Raw genomic sequence first — 13053 nt, forward strand, 5'->3', positions numbered from 1 at the left:
ACTCTCATAAGCCCGTTAAAGGCCTGCTCGTTATCTCCTGCTGATTAATCCTGTGAGCACAGGACCGAAACCGACCGCCAGGGAGGTGTGTGTGTGTGTATGAATGTGTGTGTATGAATGAATGTGTGGGTATGAATGTGTTTGTGTGTGTGTGTGTTGGAAAGAAAGAAAGTTTGAATAAAAGAGTTGTTGCTACACTGCCCTCTGCCTGGCAACACACCTAAATAAGGCCATTCAAAGGATTGTAGACATCTGAGCCTGATGAAGTCCTTCAGGTCAAAACGTTGCACAATAAAACTGTGGGAGCATTTATACAGTGGCAGGTATCTATCATTCAATCATCAGTGGCAGGTATCTATCATTCAATCATCAGTGGCAGGTATCTATCATTCAATCATCAGTGGCAGGTATCTATCATTCAGACATCAGTGGCAGGTATCTATCATTCAGACATCAGTGGCAGGTCTCTATCATTCAATCATCAGTGGCAGGTATCTGTCATTCAGACATCAGTGGCAGGTATCTATCATTCAGACATCAGTGGCAGGTATCTATCATTCAATCATCAGTGGCAGCTATCTATCATTCAGACATCAGTGGCAGGTATCTATCATTCAGACATCAGTGGCAGGTATCTATCATTCAATCATCAGTGGCAGGTATCTATCATTCAGACATCAGTGGCAGGTATCTATCATTCAGACATCAGTGGCAGGTATCTATCATTCAGACATCAGTGGCAGGTATCTATCATTCAGACATCAGTGGCAGGTATCTATCATTCAGACATCAGTGGCAGGTATCTATCATTCAATCATCAGTGGCAGGTATCTATCATTCAGACATCAATGGCAGGTATCTATCATTCAGACATCAGTGGCAGGTATCTATCATTCAGACATCAGTGGCAGGTATCTATCATTCAATCATCAGTGGCGGGTATCTATCATTCATCCAAGATGGCGTAGCAGTTCAGACGTCCTCTACCCTCCTCTTGTCGTGTCCCGTGTATATATATATTTACATATTTTTTTCTTCACTTATCTTTTAATATATATATATTTTTTTTAATTCTAAACTCAACCTCAAAGCACTCTCCTGCAACCCGCCTCACCAATTTAAAAAAGAAAGTATTATTTACCTCATCTGAATTCCACAACAGAAGCTAGCAAGAGGTTAGCCATTTTCACTGGCTAACGTTGAAGTTCAGCTAGCCACGGTTAGCTGTCCTCAGCTATCCATTAGCTCGAAAAGCTATCGCCAGTTTTTGTACAGCGCGACTCAGACCAGAGCATACCGGACCTATTCTCTCTCCTTTCCCCGATTTCTACCGCAGGCTCTGGACATTTACACCTGGATCTTGCAGCTAACTAGCTGCTACCTGAGTGACTATTGGCAACGTCGGTCACGGAATTAACACACATTATTACGGAGCTAGCCAGCTAGCCAGCTGAAGAGTTCCGTCAGCCACTCCTGGGCTATTCCTGAGCTAGCCAGCTGAAGTGTCTCCTGGGCTACAACTCACCTATCCTGACCCGTTTTACTGCCGATGCGGAGCCCCATCGGGTCTTCACGACTGGACCACCGACGTTATCTGCCCGAGGGAGTTATCCAACTGGCCCCTCCGTCGCGACGTAACCTGATCGCCCATCTGCGGCCCGCTAATCGTTAGCTGTCTTTTCAGCTGCGATCTGAATAGGTCTATCGGACACTTTTCTTGGGCCACTATAACTAACTATTTTGCCAACTTGGACTGGTCCCCCCTTCCACACGGAACCCCACTAACCCACAGACGGAAACGCACGAGGTGGCTAAAAACAGACCTCCCTCCCATCTTCCACCAGCTTGCTACCTATGGCCCGGCTAGCTGTCTGAATCTCACTGGACCCTTTGATCACTCGGCTAAGCATGCCTCTCCTTAATGTCAATATGCCTTCTCCATTGCTGTTCTGGTTAGTGTTTATTGGCTTATTTCACTGTAGAGCCTCTAGCCCTGCTCATTATACCTTATCCAACCTCTCAGTTCCTCCACCCACACATGCTATGACATCTTCTGGTTTCAATGATGTTTCTAGAGACAATATCTCTCTCATAATCACTAAATGCCTAGGTTTACCTCCTCTGTACTCACATCCCACCATACCTTTGTCTGTACATTATACCTTGAAGCTATTTTATCGCCCCAGAAACCTGCTCCTTTTTCTCTCTATTCTGGACGTCAGACGACCAATTCTTATAGCTTTTAGCCGTACCCTCATACTTATTCTTCTCTGCTCCTCTGGGGATGTAGAGGTGAATCCAGGCCCTGCAGTGCCTGGCTCCACTCCTACTCCCCAGGCGCTCTCTTTTGATGACTTCTGTAACCGTAATAACCTTGGTTTCATGCATGTTAACATTAGAAGCCTCCTCCCTAAGTTTGTTTTATTCACTGCTTTAGCACACTCTGCCAACCCGGATGTCCTAGCTGTGTCTGAATCTTGGCTTAGGAAGTCCACCAAAAACTCTGAAATCTTCATCCCTAACTACAACGTTTTCAGACAAGATAGAACGACCAAAGGGGGCGGTGTTGCAATCTACTGCAGAGATAGCCTGCAGAGTTCTGTCCTGCTATCCAGGTCTGTACCCAAACAATTTGAACTTCTACTTTTAAAAATCCACCTCTCCAAAAACAAGTCTCTCCCCGTTGCCGCCTGCTATAGACCCCCCTCGGCCCCTAGTTGAGCTCTGGACACCATATGTGAACTGATTGCCCCCCATCTATCTTCAGAGCTCGTGCTACTAGGTGACCTAAACTGGGACATGCTTAACACCCCAGCCATCCTACAATCCAAGCTTGATGCCCTCAATCTCACACAAATTATTAATGAACCCACCAGGTACAACCCCAAAGCCGCAAACACTGGCACCCTCATAGATATCATCCTAACCAACGTGCCCTCTAAATACACCTCTGCTGTTTTCAACCAAGATCTCAGCGATCACTGCCTCATTGCCTGCACCCGTAATGGGTCAGCGGTCAAACGACCTCCACTCATCACCTTCAAACGCTCCCTGAAACATTTCAACGAGCAAGCCTTTCTAATCGACCTGGCCCTGGTATCCTGGAAGGATATTGACCTCATCCCGTCAGTAGAGGATGCCTGGTTATTTTTTTTAAATGCCTTCCTCTCCATCTTAAATAAGCATGCCCCTTTCAAGAAATTTAGAACCAGGAACAGATATAGCCCTTGGTTCTCCCCAGACCTGACTGCCCTTAACCAACACAAAAATATCCTGTGGCGTTCTGCATTAGCATCGAACTGCCCCCGCGATATGCAACTTTTTAGGGAAGTTAGAAACCAATACACACAGGCAGTTAGAAACGCCAAGGCTAGCTTTTTCAAACAGAAATTCGCTTCGTGCAACTCCAACTCTAAAAAGTTCTGGGACATTGCAAAGTCCATGGAGAATAAGAACACCTCCTCCCAACTGCCCACTGCACTGAGGATAGGAAACTCTGTCACCACCGATAAGCCCACTATAATTGAGAATTTCAACAAGCATTTTTCTACGGCTGGCCATGCGTTCCACCTAACTACCCCTACTGCATTCAACAGCACTGCACCCCCCACAGCTACTCGCCCAAGCCTCCCCCATTTCTCCTTCTCCCAAATCCATTCAGCTGATGTTCTGAAAGAGCTGCAAAATCTGGACCCCTACAAATCAGCTGGGCTTGACAATCTGGACCCTTTCATTCTAAAATTATCTGCCGAAATTATTGCAACCCCTATTACTAGCCTGTTCAACCTCTCTTTCGTGTCGTCTGAGATTCCCATAGATTGGAAAGCAGCTGCTGTCATCCCCCTCTTCAAACGAGGTGACACTCTTGACCCAAATTGCTACAGACCTATATCCATCCTACCCTGCCTTTCTAAGGTCTTCGAAAGCCAAGTTAACAAACAGATTACCGACCATTTCGAATCCCACCGCACCCTCTCCGCTATGCAATCTGGTTTCAGAGCTGGTCATGGGTGCACCTCAGCCACGCTCAAGGTCCTAAACGACATCGTAACCGCCATCGATAAGAAACAATACTGTGCTGCCGTATTCATTGACCTGGCCAAAGCTTTTGACTCTGTTAATCACCACATCCTCATCGGCAGACTCAGTAGCCTTGGTTTCTCAAACGATTGCGTCGCCTGGTTCACCAACTACTTCTCTGACAGAGTTCAGTGTGTCAAATCGGAGGGCCTACTGTCTGGACCTCTGGCAGTCTCTATGGGGGTACCACAGGGTTCAATTCTTGGGCCAACTCTTTTCTCTGTATACATAAATGATGTCGCTCTTGCTGCTGGTGAATCTCTGATCCACCTCTACGCAGACGACACCATTCTGTACACTTCTGGCCCTTCTTTGGACACTGTGTTAACAACCCTCCAGACGAGCTTCAATGCCATTCAACTCTCCTTCCGTGGTCTCCAACTGCTCCTAAATACAAGTAAAAGTAAATGCATGCTCTTCAACCGATCGCTGCCTGCACCTGCCCGCCTGTCCAGCATCACTTCTCTGGACGGTTCTAACTTAGAATTTGTGGACAACTACAAATACCTAGGTGTCTGGTTAGACTGTAAACTCTCCTTCCAGACTCACATCAATCATCTCCAATCCAAAGTGAAATCTCGAATCGGCTTCCTATTTCGCAACAAAGCACCCTTCACTCATGCTGCCAAACATACCCTCGTAAAACTGACCATCCTACCAATCCTCGACTTTGGCGATGTCATTTACAAAATAGCTTCCAATACCCTACTCAACAAGCTGGATGCAGTCTATCACAGTGCCATCCGTTTTGTCACCAAAGCCCCATATACTACCCACCACTGCGACCTGTACGCTCTCGTTGGCTGGCCTTCGCTTCATAATCGTCGCCAAACACATTGGCTCCAGGTCATCTACAAGACCCTGCTAGGTAAAGTCCCCCCTTATCTCCGCTCACTGGTCACCATAGCAGCACCCACCTGTAGCACGCGCTCCAGCAGGTATATCTCTCTGGTCACCCCTAAAGCCAACTCCTCCTTTGGTCGTCTCTCCTTCCAGTTCTCTGCTGCCAATGACTGGAACGAACTACAAAAATCTCTGAAACTGGAAACACTTATCTCCCTCACTAGCTTTAAGCACCAGCTGTCAGAGCAGCTCACAGATCACTGCACCTGTACATAGCCCATCTATAATTTAGCCCAAACTACTACCTCTTCCCCTACTGTATTTATTTATTTTATTTATTTTGCTCCTTTGCACCATATTATTTATATTTTAACTTTGAACTTTCTTCAAACTACAAATCTACCATTCCAGTGTTTTTCTTGCTATACTTTATTTACTTTGCCACCATGGCATTTTTTTGCCTTTACCTCCCTTATCTCACATCATTTGCTCACATTGTATATAGTCTTATTTTTTCTTTTTTCTACTGCATCATTGATTGTATGTTGTTTTACTCCATGTGTAACTCTGTGTTTTTGTATGTTGTCGAACTGCTTTGCTTTATCTTGGCCAGGTCGCAATTGTAAATGAGAACTTGTTCTCAACTTGCCTACCTGGTTAAATAAAGGTGAAATAAATAAAAAAATTCATCAGTGGCAGGTATCTATCATTCAGACATCAGTGGCAGGTATCTATCATTCAGACATCAGTGGCAGGTATCTATCATTCAGACATCAGTGGCAGGTATCTATCATTCAGACATCAGTGGCGGGTATCTATCATTCAGACATCAGTGGCGGGTATCTATCATTCAGACATCAGTGGCGGGTATCTATCATTCAGACATCAGTGGCGGGTATCTATCATTCAGACATCAGTGGCAGGTATCTATCATTCAGACATCAGTGGCAGGTATCTATGATTCAGACATCAGTGGCAGGTATCTATCATTCAGACATCAGTGGCAGGTATCTATCATTCAGACATCAGTGGCAGGTATCTATCATTCAGACATCAGTGGCAGGTATCTATCATTCAGACATCAGTGGCAGGTATCTATCATTCAATCATCTGAGTTTACATTTCACTCTCAGAAGGATGAATAGTGATACAGTACTTTGATGACGAGATGAAAGCATGTGTCCTATTGGTCAAAGTATCAAGTACCAGTCATTTTGTATTCTATCAAAGGCTACTGGCCAAATCCTAACTTGATAGGCAAACCCGTAACTGAAACTGTCCTGGCGTCAAAGCATGATTAATGTAAGGGTAGGGTAGCCTTCCACAAGCTTCCCACAATAAGTTGGGTGAATTTTGGCCCATTCCTCCTGACAGAGCTGGTGTAACTGAGTCAGGTTTGTAGGCCTACTTGCTTGCACACGCTTTTTCCGTTCTGCCAACAAATTTTCTATGGGATTGAGGTCAGGGCTTTGTGATGGTCACTCAAATACCTTGACTTTGTTGTCCTTAAGCCATTTTGCCACAACTTTGGAAGAATGCTTATGGCCATTGTCCATTTGGAAGACCCATTTGCGACCAAGCTTTAACTTCCTGACTGATGTCTTCAGATGTTGCTTCAATATATCCACATAATTTTCCTTCCTCATGATGCCATCTATTTTGTGAAGTGCACCAGTCCCTCCTGCAGCAAAGCACCCCCACAACATGATGCTGCCACCCCCGTGCTTCACGGTTGGGATGGTGTTCTTCGGCTTCCAAGCCTCCCCCCTTTTCCTCCAAACATAACAATGGTCATTATGGCCAAACAGTTCTATTTTTGTTTCATCAAACCAGAGGACATTTCTCCAAAAAGTACGATCTTTGTCCCAATGTGCAGATGCAAACCGTAGTCTGGCTTTTTTATGCCGGTTTTGGAGCAGTGGCTTCTTCCTTGCTGAGCGGCCTTTCAGGTTATGTCGATATTGGACTCATTTTACATTTACATTTACATTTTACTCTGGATATAAATACTTTTGTACCTGTTTCCTCCAGCATCTTCACAAGGTCCTTTGCTGTTGTTCTGGGAATGATTTGCTCTTTTCGCACCAAAGTACGTTCATCTCTAGGAGACAGAATGCGTCTCCTTCCTGAGTGGTATGACGGCTGCGTGGTCTCATGGTGTTTATATTTGCGTACTATTGTTTGTACAGATGAACGTGGTACCTTCAGGCGTTTGGAAATTGCTCCAAGGATGAACCTGACTTGTGGAGGTCTACAATCTTTTTTCTTAGGTCTTGGCTGATTTCTTTTGATTTTCCCATGATGTCATGCAAAGAGGCACTGTGTTTGAAGGTAGGCCTTGAAATACATCCACAGGTACACCTCCAATTGACTCAAATTATGTCAATTAGCCTATCAGAAGCTTCTAAAGCCATGACATAATTTTCTGGAATTTTCTAAGCTGTTTAAAGGCACAGTCAACTTAGTGTATGTAAACTTCTGACCCACTGGAATTGTGATACAGTGAATTATAAGTGAAATAATATGTCTGTAAACAATTGTTGGAAAAATTACTTGTGTCATGCACAAAGTAGATGTCCTAACTGACTTGCCAAAACTATAGTTTGTTAACAAGAAATTTGTGGAGTGATTGAAAAACAAGTTTTAATGACTCCAACCTCAGTGTAAGTAAACTTCCAACTTCAACTGTATATCAACGCCCAAAACACTCAGCTTCAGCTAACAGGTACAGACTTGAGCAACATACCAGGAAGAGGAATATTTTGTATTTGGATAGAAGCTGAATGAAAATGTGCATTTGTACACAGACATCAGACCGTCCAACAACAACAACAACAACAACAACAACACAGTTTACAATAAGAATCTATTTTGAGAAGAGATGATCAAAGACATAAAATGCCTTATCTAACTTTGAAAAGAGAGAAGTTAAACTTCCTTCCTCTCCTCTAATCATAATCACCATCACAGTATCCGACTCTTTGATACTGTTTCTCCTGTCCTGCATTTAGACTGGGACTTGGAACTTCCATACAACACTCAAACACACAGTGATTGTTCTCTTCCCATTGGAGGAACCCAAGGCTTAGGAACACAACAACTACTATTGTCCAATCCAGGTTAAGCATGTGACACTGAGGGCAGTGTAGGTAGCAAGCACACAGAGGACCGTTAGATCCCTCAGAGAGGGGGGGCTGAGATCCCTCAGAGAGAGAGGGGGAGACTGAGATCTCTTAGAGAGAGAGGGGGGAGACCGAGATCCCTCAGAGAGAGAGGGGGGGAGACTGAGATCCCTCAGAGAGAGAGAGGGGGAGACTGAGATCCCTCAGAGAGAGAGGGGGGGACTGAGATCCCTCGGAGAGAGTGGGGGAGACTGAGATCCCTCAGAGAGAGAGGGTGGAGACTGAGATCCCTCAGAGAGAGAGAGAGGGGGAGACTGAGATCCCTCAGAGAGAGAGGGGGGGACTGAGATCTCTTAGAGAGAGAGGGGGGAGACTGAGATCGCTCAGAGAGAGAGGGGGGGAGACTGAGATCCCTCAGAGAGGGGGAGACTGAGATCCCTCAGAGAGAGAGGGGGGGACTGAGATCCCTCGGAGAGAGTGGGGGAGACTGAGATCCCTCAGAGAGAGAGGGTGGAGACTGAGATCCCTCAGAGAGAGAGGGGGGAGACTGAGATCCCTCAGAGAGAGAGGGGGGAGACTGAGATCCCTCAGAGAGAGAGGGGGGAGACTGAGATCACTCAGAGAGAGAGGAGGGAAGAGAGAGAGCGAGAGAGAGAGAGCGAGAGAGAGAGAGGGGAGAGGAGAGATATCAAGTGAGATCATTCAGAGAGAGAGAGAGAGAGTGAGAGGAAGGAGTATTATCTAACCGTCTATTATTCTGCTGTCCCTTTTCCACTCCCCCTCTCTTCTCTTCTCCTGTCCCCTTCTCTTCTCCTGTCCCCTTCTCTTCTCCTCTCTCCTGTCCTCCCCTCTCTGCTCTCTTCTCCTCTCCTGTCCCCTCTCCTGTCTCCTTCTCTTCTCCACCCTCTCTTTTCCTCTCTCCTGTCCTCCCCTGTCCCTCCTCTCCTGTCCCCTCTCCTCTTCTCCACTCCCATCCTCCCCTCTCTTGTCCCCTCCCACCCCCTCCCCCTCCTCTCCTCTTTACTCATTTCTCCTGTCCCCTCCTTTCTTCTGTCCCTTGTCCTCTCCTTCCCTCCCCTCTCCCACTCAACAGTCTATCTAATCCAGGTGAGAGGGCCTTAATCAGCGGATGTCTCTGTGATAAATCAGGATTACAACATGTTACTAAAGTGTCTTAGGTCTACTACTGAGATGGCGCTCCGATCCCAATGGATGGATTTAGCTGTTTTAATATAACATACTACTGAGCTGATCACCTCTGACCTGAAATCATTTAGTAATAGGAGTTACACATGTTACTGAAGGGACCTAGGCCTACTACTGGAGTGGAGCTATCATCTACTCAAGCTCCCATCTCTTTGGATGAATGAGCACTTTTATTACTATAACTAGGCCAACTACACATGCTACTAAAGTGGTTTACTATTCCTGGAGCCCTCGCCCATGGTGGATGGAGCCCTCGCCCATGGTGGATGGAGCCCTCGCCCATGGTGGATGGAGCCCTCGCCCATGGTGGATGGAGCCCTCGCCCCATGGTGGATGGAGCCCTCGCCTCATGGTGGATGGAGCCCTCGCCCATGGTGGATGGAGCCCTCGCCCCATGGTGGATGGAGCCCTCGCCTCATGGTGGATGGAGCCCTCGCCCCATGGTGGATGGAGCCCTCGCCCCATGGTGGATGGAGCCCTCGCCCCATGGTGGATGGAGCCCTCGCCCCATGGTGGATGGAGCCCTCGCCCATGGTGGATGGAGCCCTCGCCCCATGGTGGATGGAGCCCTCGCCCCATGGTGGATGGAGCCCTCGCCCCATGGTGGATGGAGCCCTCGCCCATGGTGGATGGAGCCCTCGCCCCATGGTGGATGGAGCCCTCGCCCATGGTGGATGGAGCCCTCGCCCCATGGTGGATGGAGCCCTCGCCCCATGGTGGATGGACAGGTCTGCTGTTTTAGGTCTAGGCCACTACATATCATACTACTGATCAAAGTGGATTAACAGAATGGCCAAAGCCTCTCAGACCACGGCACGTATTTTATTTCTATGCTACTGAGTGTCACCTCTGAACCAAACTGTTTCATAGTTTATATTAGAAGAGTGATTTATTATAAGCTGTACTCTTCATGGTTTTCAGTGACTGGGTTCAGGGGTCAACGTATGAAGTCCTCAGCTTTTTTTATCAACAAGGAATTGTCTGATCATGACTACAGTACATCACTATTATAGACCATGGCTGAATCAAAAATGGCACCATATCCCCTATATGGTGCATTACTTTTAACCAGGGCCCTATTGGCTCCGTTCAATGTAGTGCACTATATAGGGAATAGGGTGCCATTTCAGACGCTACCCATCTGCTATTACTCCCAGTGGGGTGATCCAATAAAACATGACAACCAGTACTTTGACCCTCTCTTTTAACAAACGTTTTTTTTTAAACAAAAAATATGTATTTTTAATAATCACTATGTATATATATATATATATATAAAACATTTAATAATAATAAAAGAGGAAGACACATCATGTTGATTGATTCTAATTTGACCTTAAAATAAAAGCAAAACGCAATTAATGATGGTGTTTGTAGGCTATAGCCTGATATTGTTGACAATAAACACAACACGGCCAAGCGCAGGTCCTTCCCCAAAAGGCTCCTCTTACATTTCACTGGCTGCTGGAGCAGACTGTAGAAGCCGTGGCAGGATCAACGTTGTCAGCTAGCGCGCAAGGGTTTGCTATCATTCATGATTGACACGTCAGATTGAAATCCCACAAAAATCATACATGGATACGCTACGTTATAATAAGACAACATATTTGTTGTTTCAGCAGGGGAAGCTAAACTAACGTAACAAGCAATTGGCAAATAATACATTTGATGGCATTTTCCATGGAGCAGGCGCACGGGCGCGAATAATAGGCTATCCCGCACTACAGAAATCTGACATAACGTAAACAATGTAACCTAGGAAATAATATATGAATATTGAAGCCTGCCCTGTGCTGGGATTAAATAAGAACATGTGAGGCAAGACATTACCGGGTAGAAGCATTTAACTCCCCAATTAGACATCATGGTAGCGTACAATAACAGATGGCAACACCTAAGCTACCCTGCTGAACAGAAATAGGGATTCCATTCCAGGCTGTCGACCACTGTTGGAAATTCGTTACAATTGAAACAATGTAGCAAGAAAACTGCACTTACCTAAATGTATCATCTCGTTGACGTCCGTTCTGATTATTTTAGACAAACTGGTAAACCAGACAGCTAGCAAGCTAGCTAACCAAGCCCTATAATTTATATTCCGTTATGTAGCTACACAAATTATTTCAAACGTTACTCAAGCGACCTTTAAATTGCACTTCATTGGCTATAATTGTTTTAACATCAATATTCTATCAAATTATGCGAGATACGACTCATTTTCAAATTATATCCTTTTTTAAATTTAAGCTTCACCATTAGTGCGTGTCGGTAAATCCAAGTTTGAAAATCCCAACTAGAGTCGAGTCTTTCTAAATCTATTCTAGAGCAGGCTGGAAGTCTAACGGTACGTGCCACACAGATGATGCTTGCCTTTCGTTGGTCTGATCTTTGATGTACAGATTTCCCCGTCAACCGTCGATATGGCGACATAAATGTATATACACTTATACACGCAGATACCTTCAGACGTTAATTTATGTACATAATTTACAAGCTAGGAGTCACACGGCCATCTGTGTACAAGGTGTAACTGCAGGCGCTTGCTGGCTTCTCTATTCCTCTCCACAATCCGCGAGAGGCTCTGATGTGCGCCCGGGAGCGCTGCTGAACAGGCCCACAAGAGGGCGGCATTTCCATTTGAATGAAATACTGCATTACACAGTAGTAAGCCCCATTACATTGTTGCCATGATTATGTCATTATCTGCTGTACATGGCATTTGAGTTCTTCTTCTTACAATTAGATTGGGCATGCTAGACATGTCTGTAATTGCACAAAACAAAAATCTATGACTTGTCATTTGTGAAATATATGTTTAGCCTTCATTTCCCATTTCTTATGCATCGGCTCAAAGTCAAGGACAGAGTTTAGCATATCATTTTCATAATGCCCAAAAAGCATATAGATGCAATAATGATCAAATCTCTATTTCACAAAACATGACAGAGAAAGAGGGAAAGGAGATCTTCAGTGAAAGGGGGTGGGCCATTTCCCTCCATTCTGCCGACCACTCACACAAGTACAGAATGAACTGAATAACCCCGTCTTTTAGCGCCCCCTAACGGGTTTAACAGATTACTGCTGCCTGACCACGGTGCATGACACTGCTCCCTATTCTTCATCGAGCATGCCGATGAGGGCATTATGCACGACTTCCACACAGATCTGGGGCTGCATGTAACAAGACTGAGTAGGCGTGCTGATCTAGGATCAGTTTTGCTTTTAAGAGAATTAATGGACAGGAAGGAACCAAGGGCTGCACTGTATGTCTCAAGAGCATCAGTGCTGACCTCGGGCCCGTTTTGCCTTTTATATCACGTCTTCTGTACATTGAGTTGACATCAGCTTTTTCAATCATTCACATTGTCATTACATCAACTCATAAAGAAGATTACAGTAATCAGATGACCAAATACATACTTCACATGCAGTCATACTCCACAAAGGATAGCCTATACAATTCACTCAAGGTAGTATTTGGTCCTAGACGGTTTGTGCTCTTGCGAACTCCATTGCTCATTGTCAAGCCATGACAATCATTGACATAAGAATTGGCATGATAGCACACACAGACTGGCACTCAGGCTGAACCACACCGCACACAGAGATTTATAGATTTGAATATTTTACAAAATAGTGTAAGTCACAAAAATGAATAGTAGAATTCTATAGTACACTTGGTCTCAAAGCACTTATTCCTGGACCAAAACATTCTGCGAAGTTTGCTTTTAGCATATTGAAAATGTAACAAGTGGTAAATATTTAATCAAATAACCAGAGAACAAAATATGCAAGATACCTA

At 45.2% G+C, this 13053-nt stretch overlaps 1 protein-coding gene across 1 annotated transcript in view; it reads right to left on the reverse strand.

Annotated features, from left to right (window-relative positions):
- LOC106572720 (uncharacterized) overlaps positions 1–11836 on the reverse strand; it is a 108231-nt gene extending 96395 nt beyond the window's left edge. The window contains 1 exon segment of the mRNA XM_082962223.1: positions 11250–11836. The gene's annotated coding sequence lies outside the window, so the exon portion shown is untranslated.
- Positions 11837–13053: the final 1217 nt, after the last annotated feature.

This window comes from Salmo salar, chromosome 15 (assembly GCF_965601325.2).
Source record: "Salmo salar chromosome 15, fSalSal1, whole genome shotgun sequence".
NCBI classification, from domain to species: domain Eukaryota; kingdom Metazoa; phylum Chordata; class Actinopteri; order Salmoniformes; family Salmonidae; genus Salmo; species Salmo salar.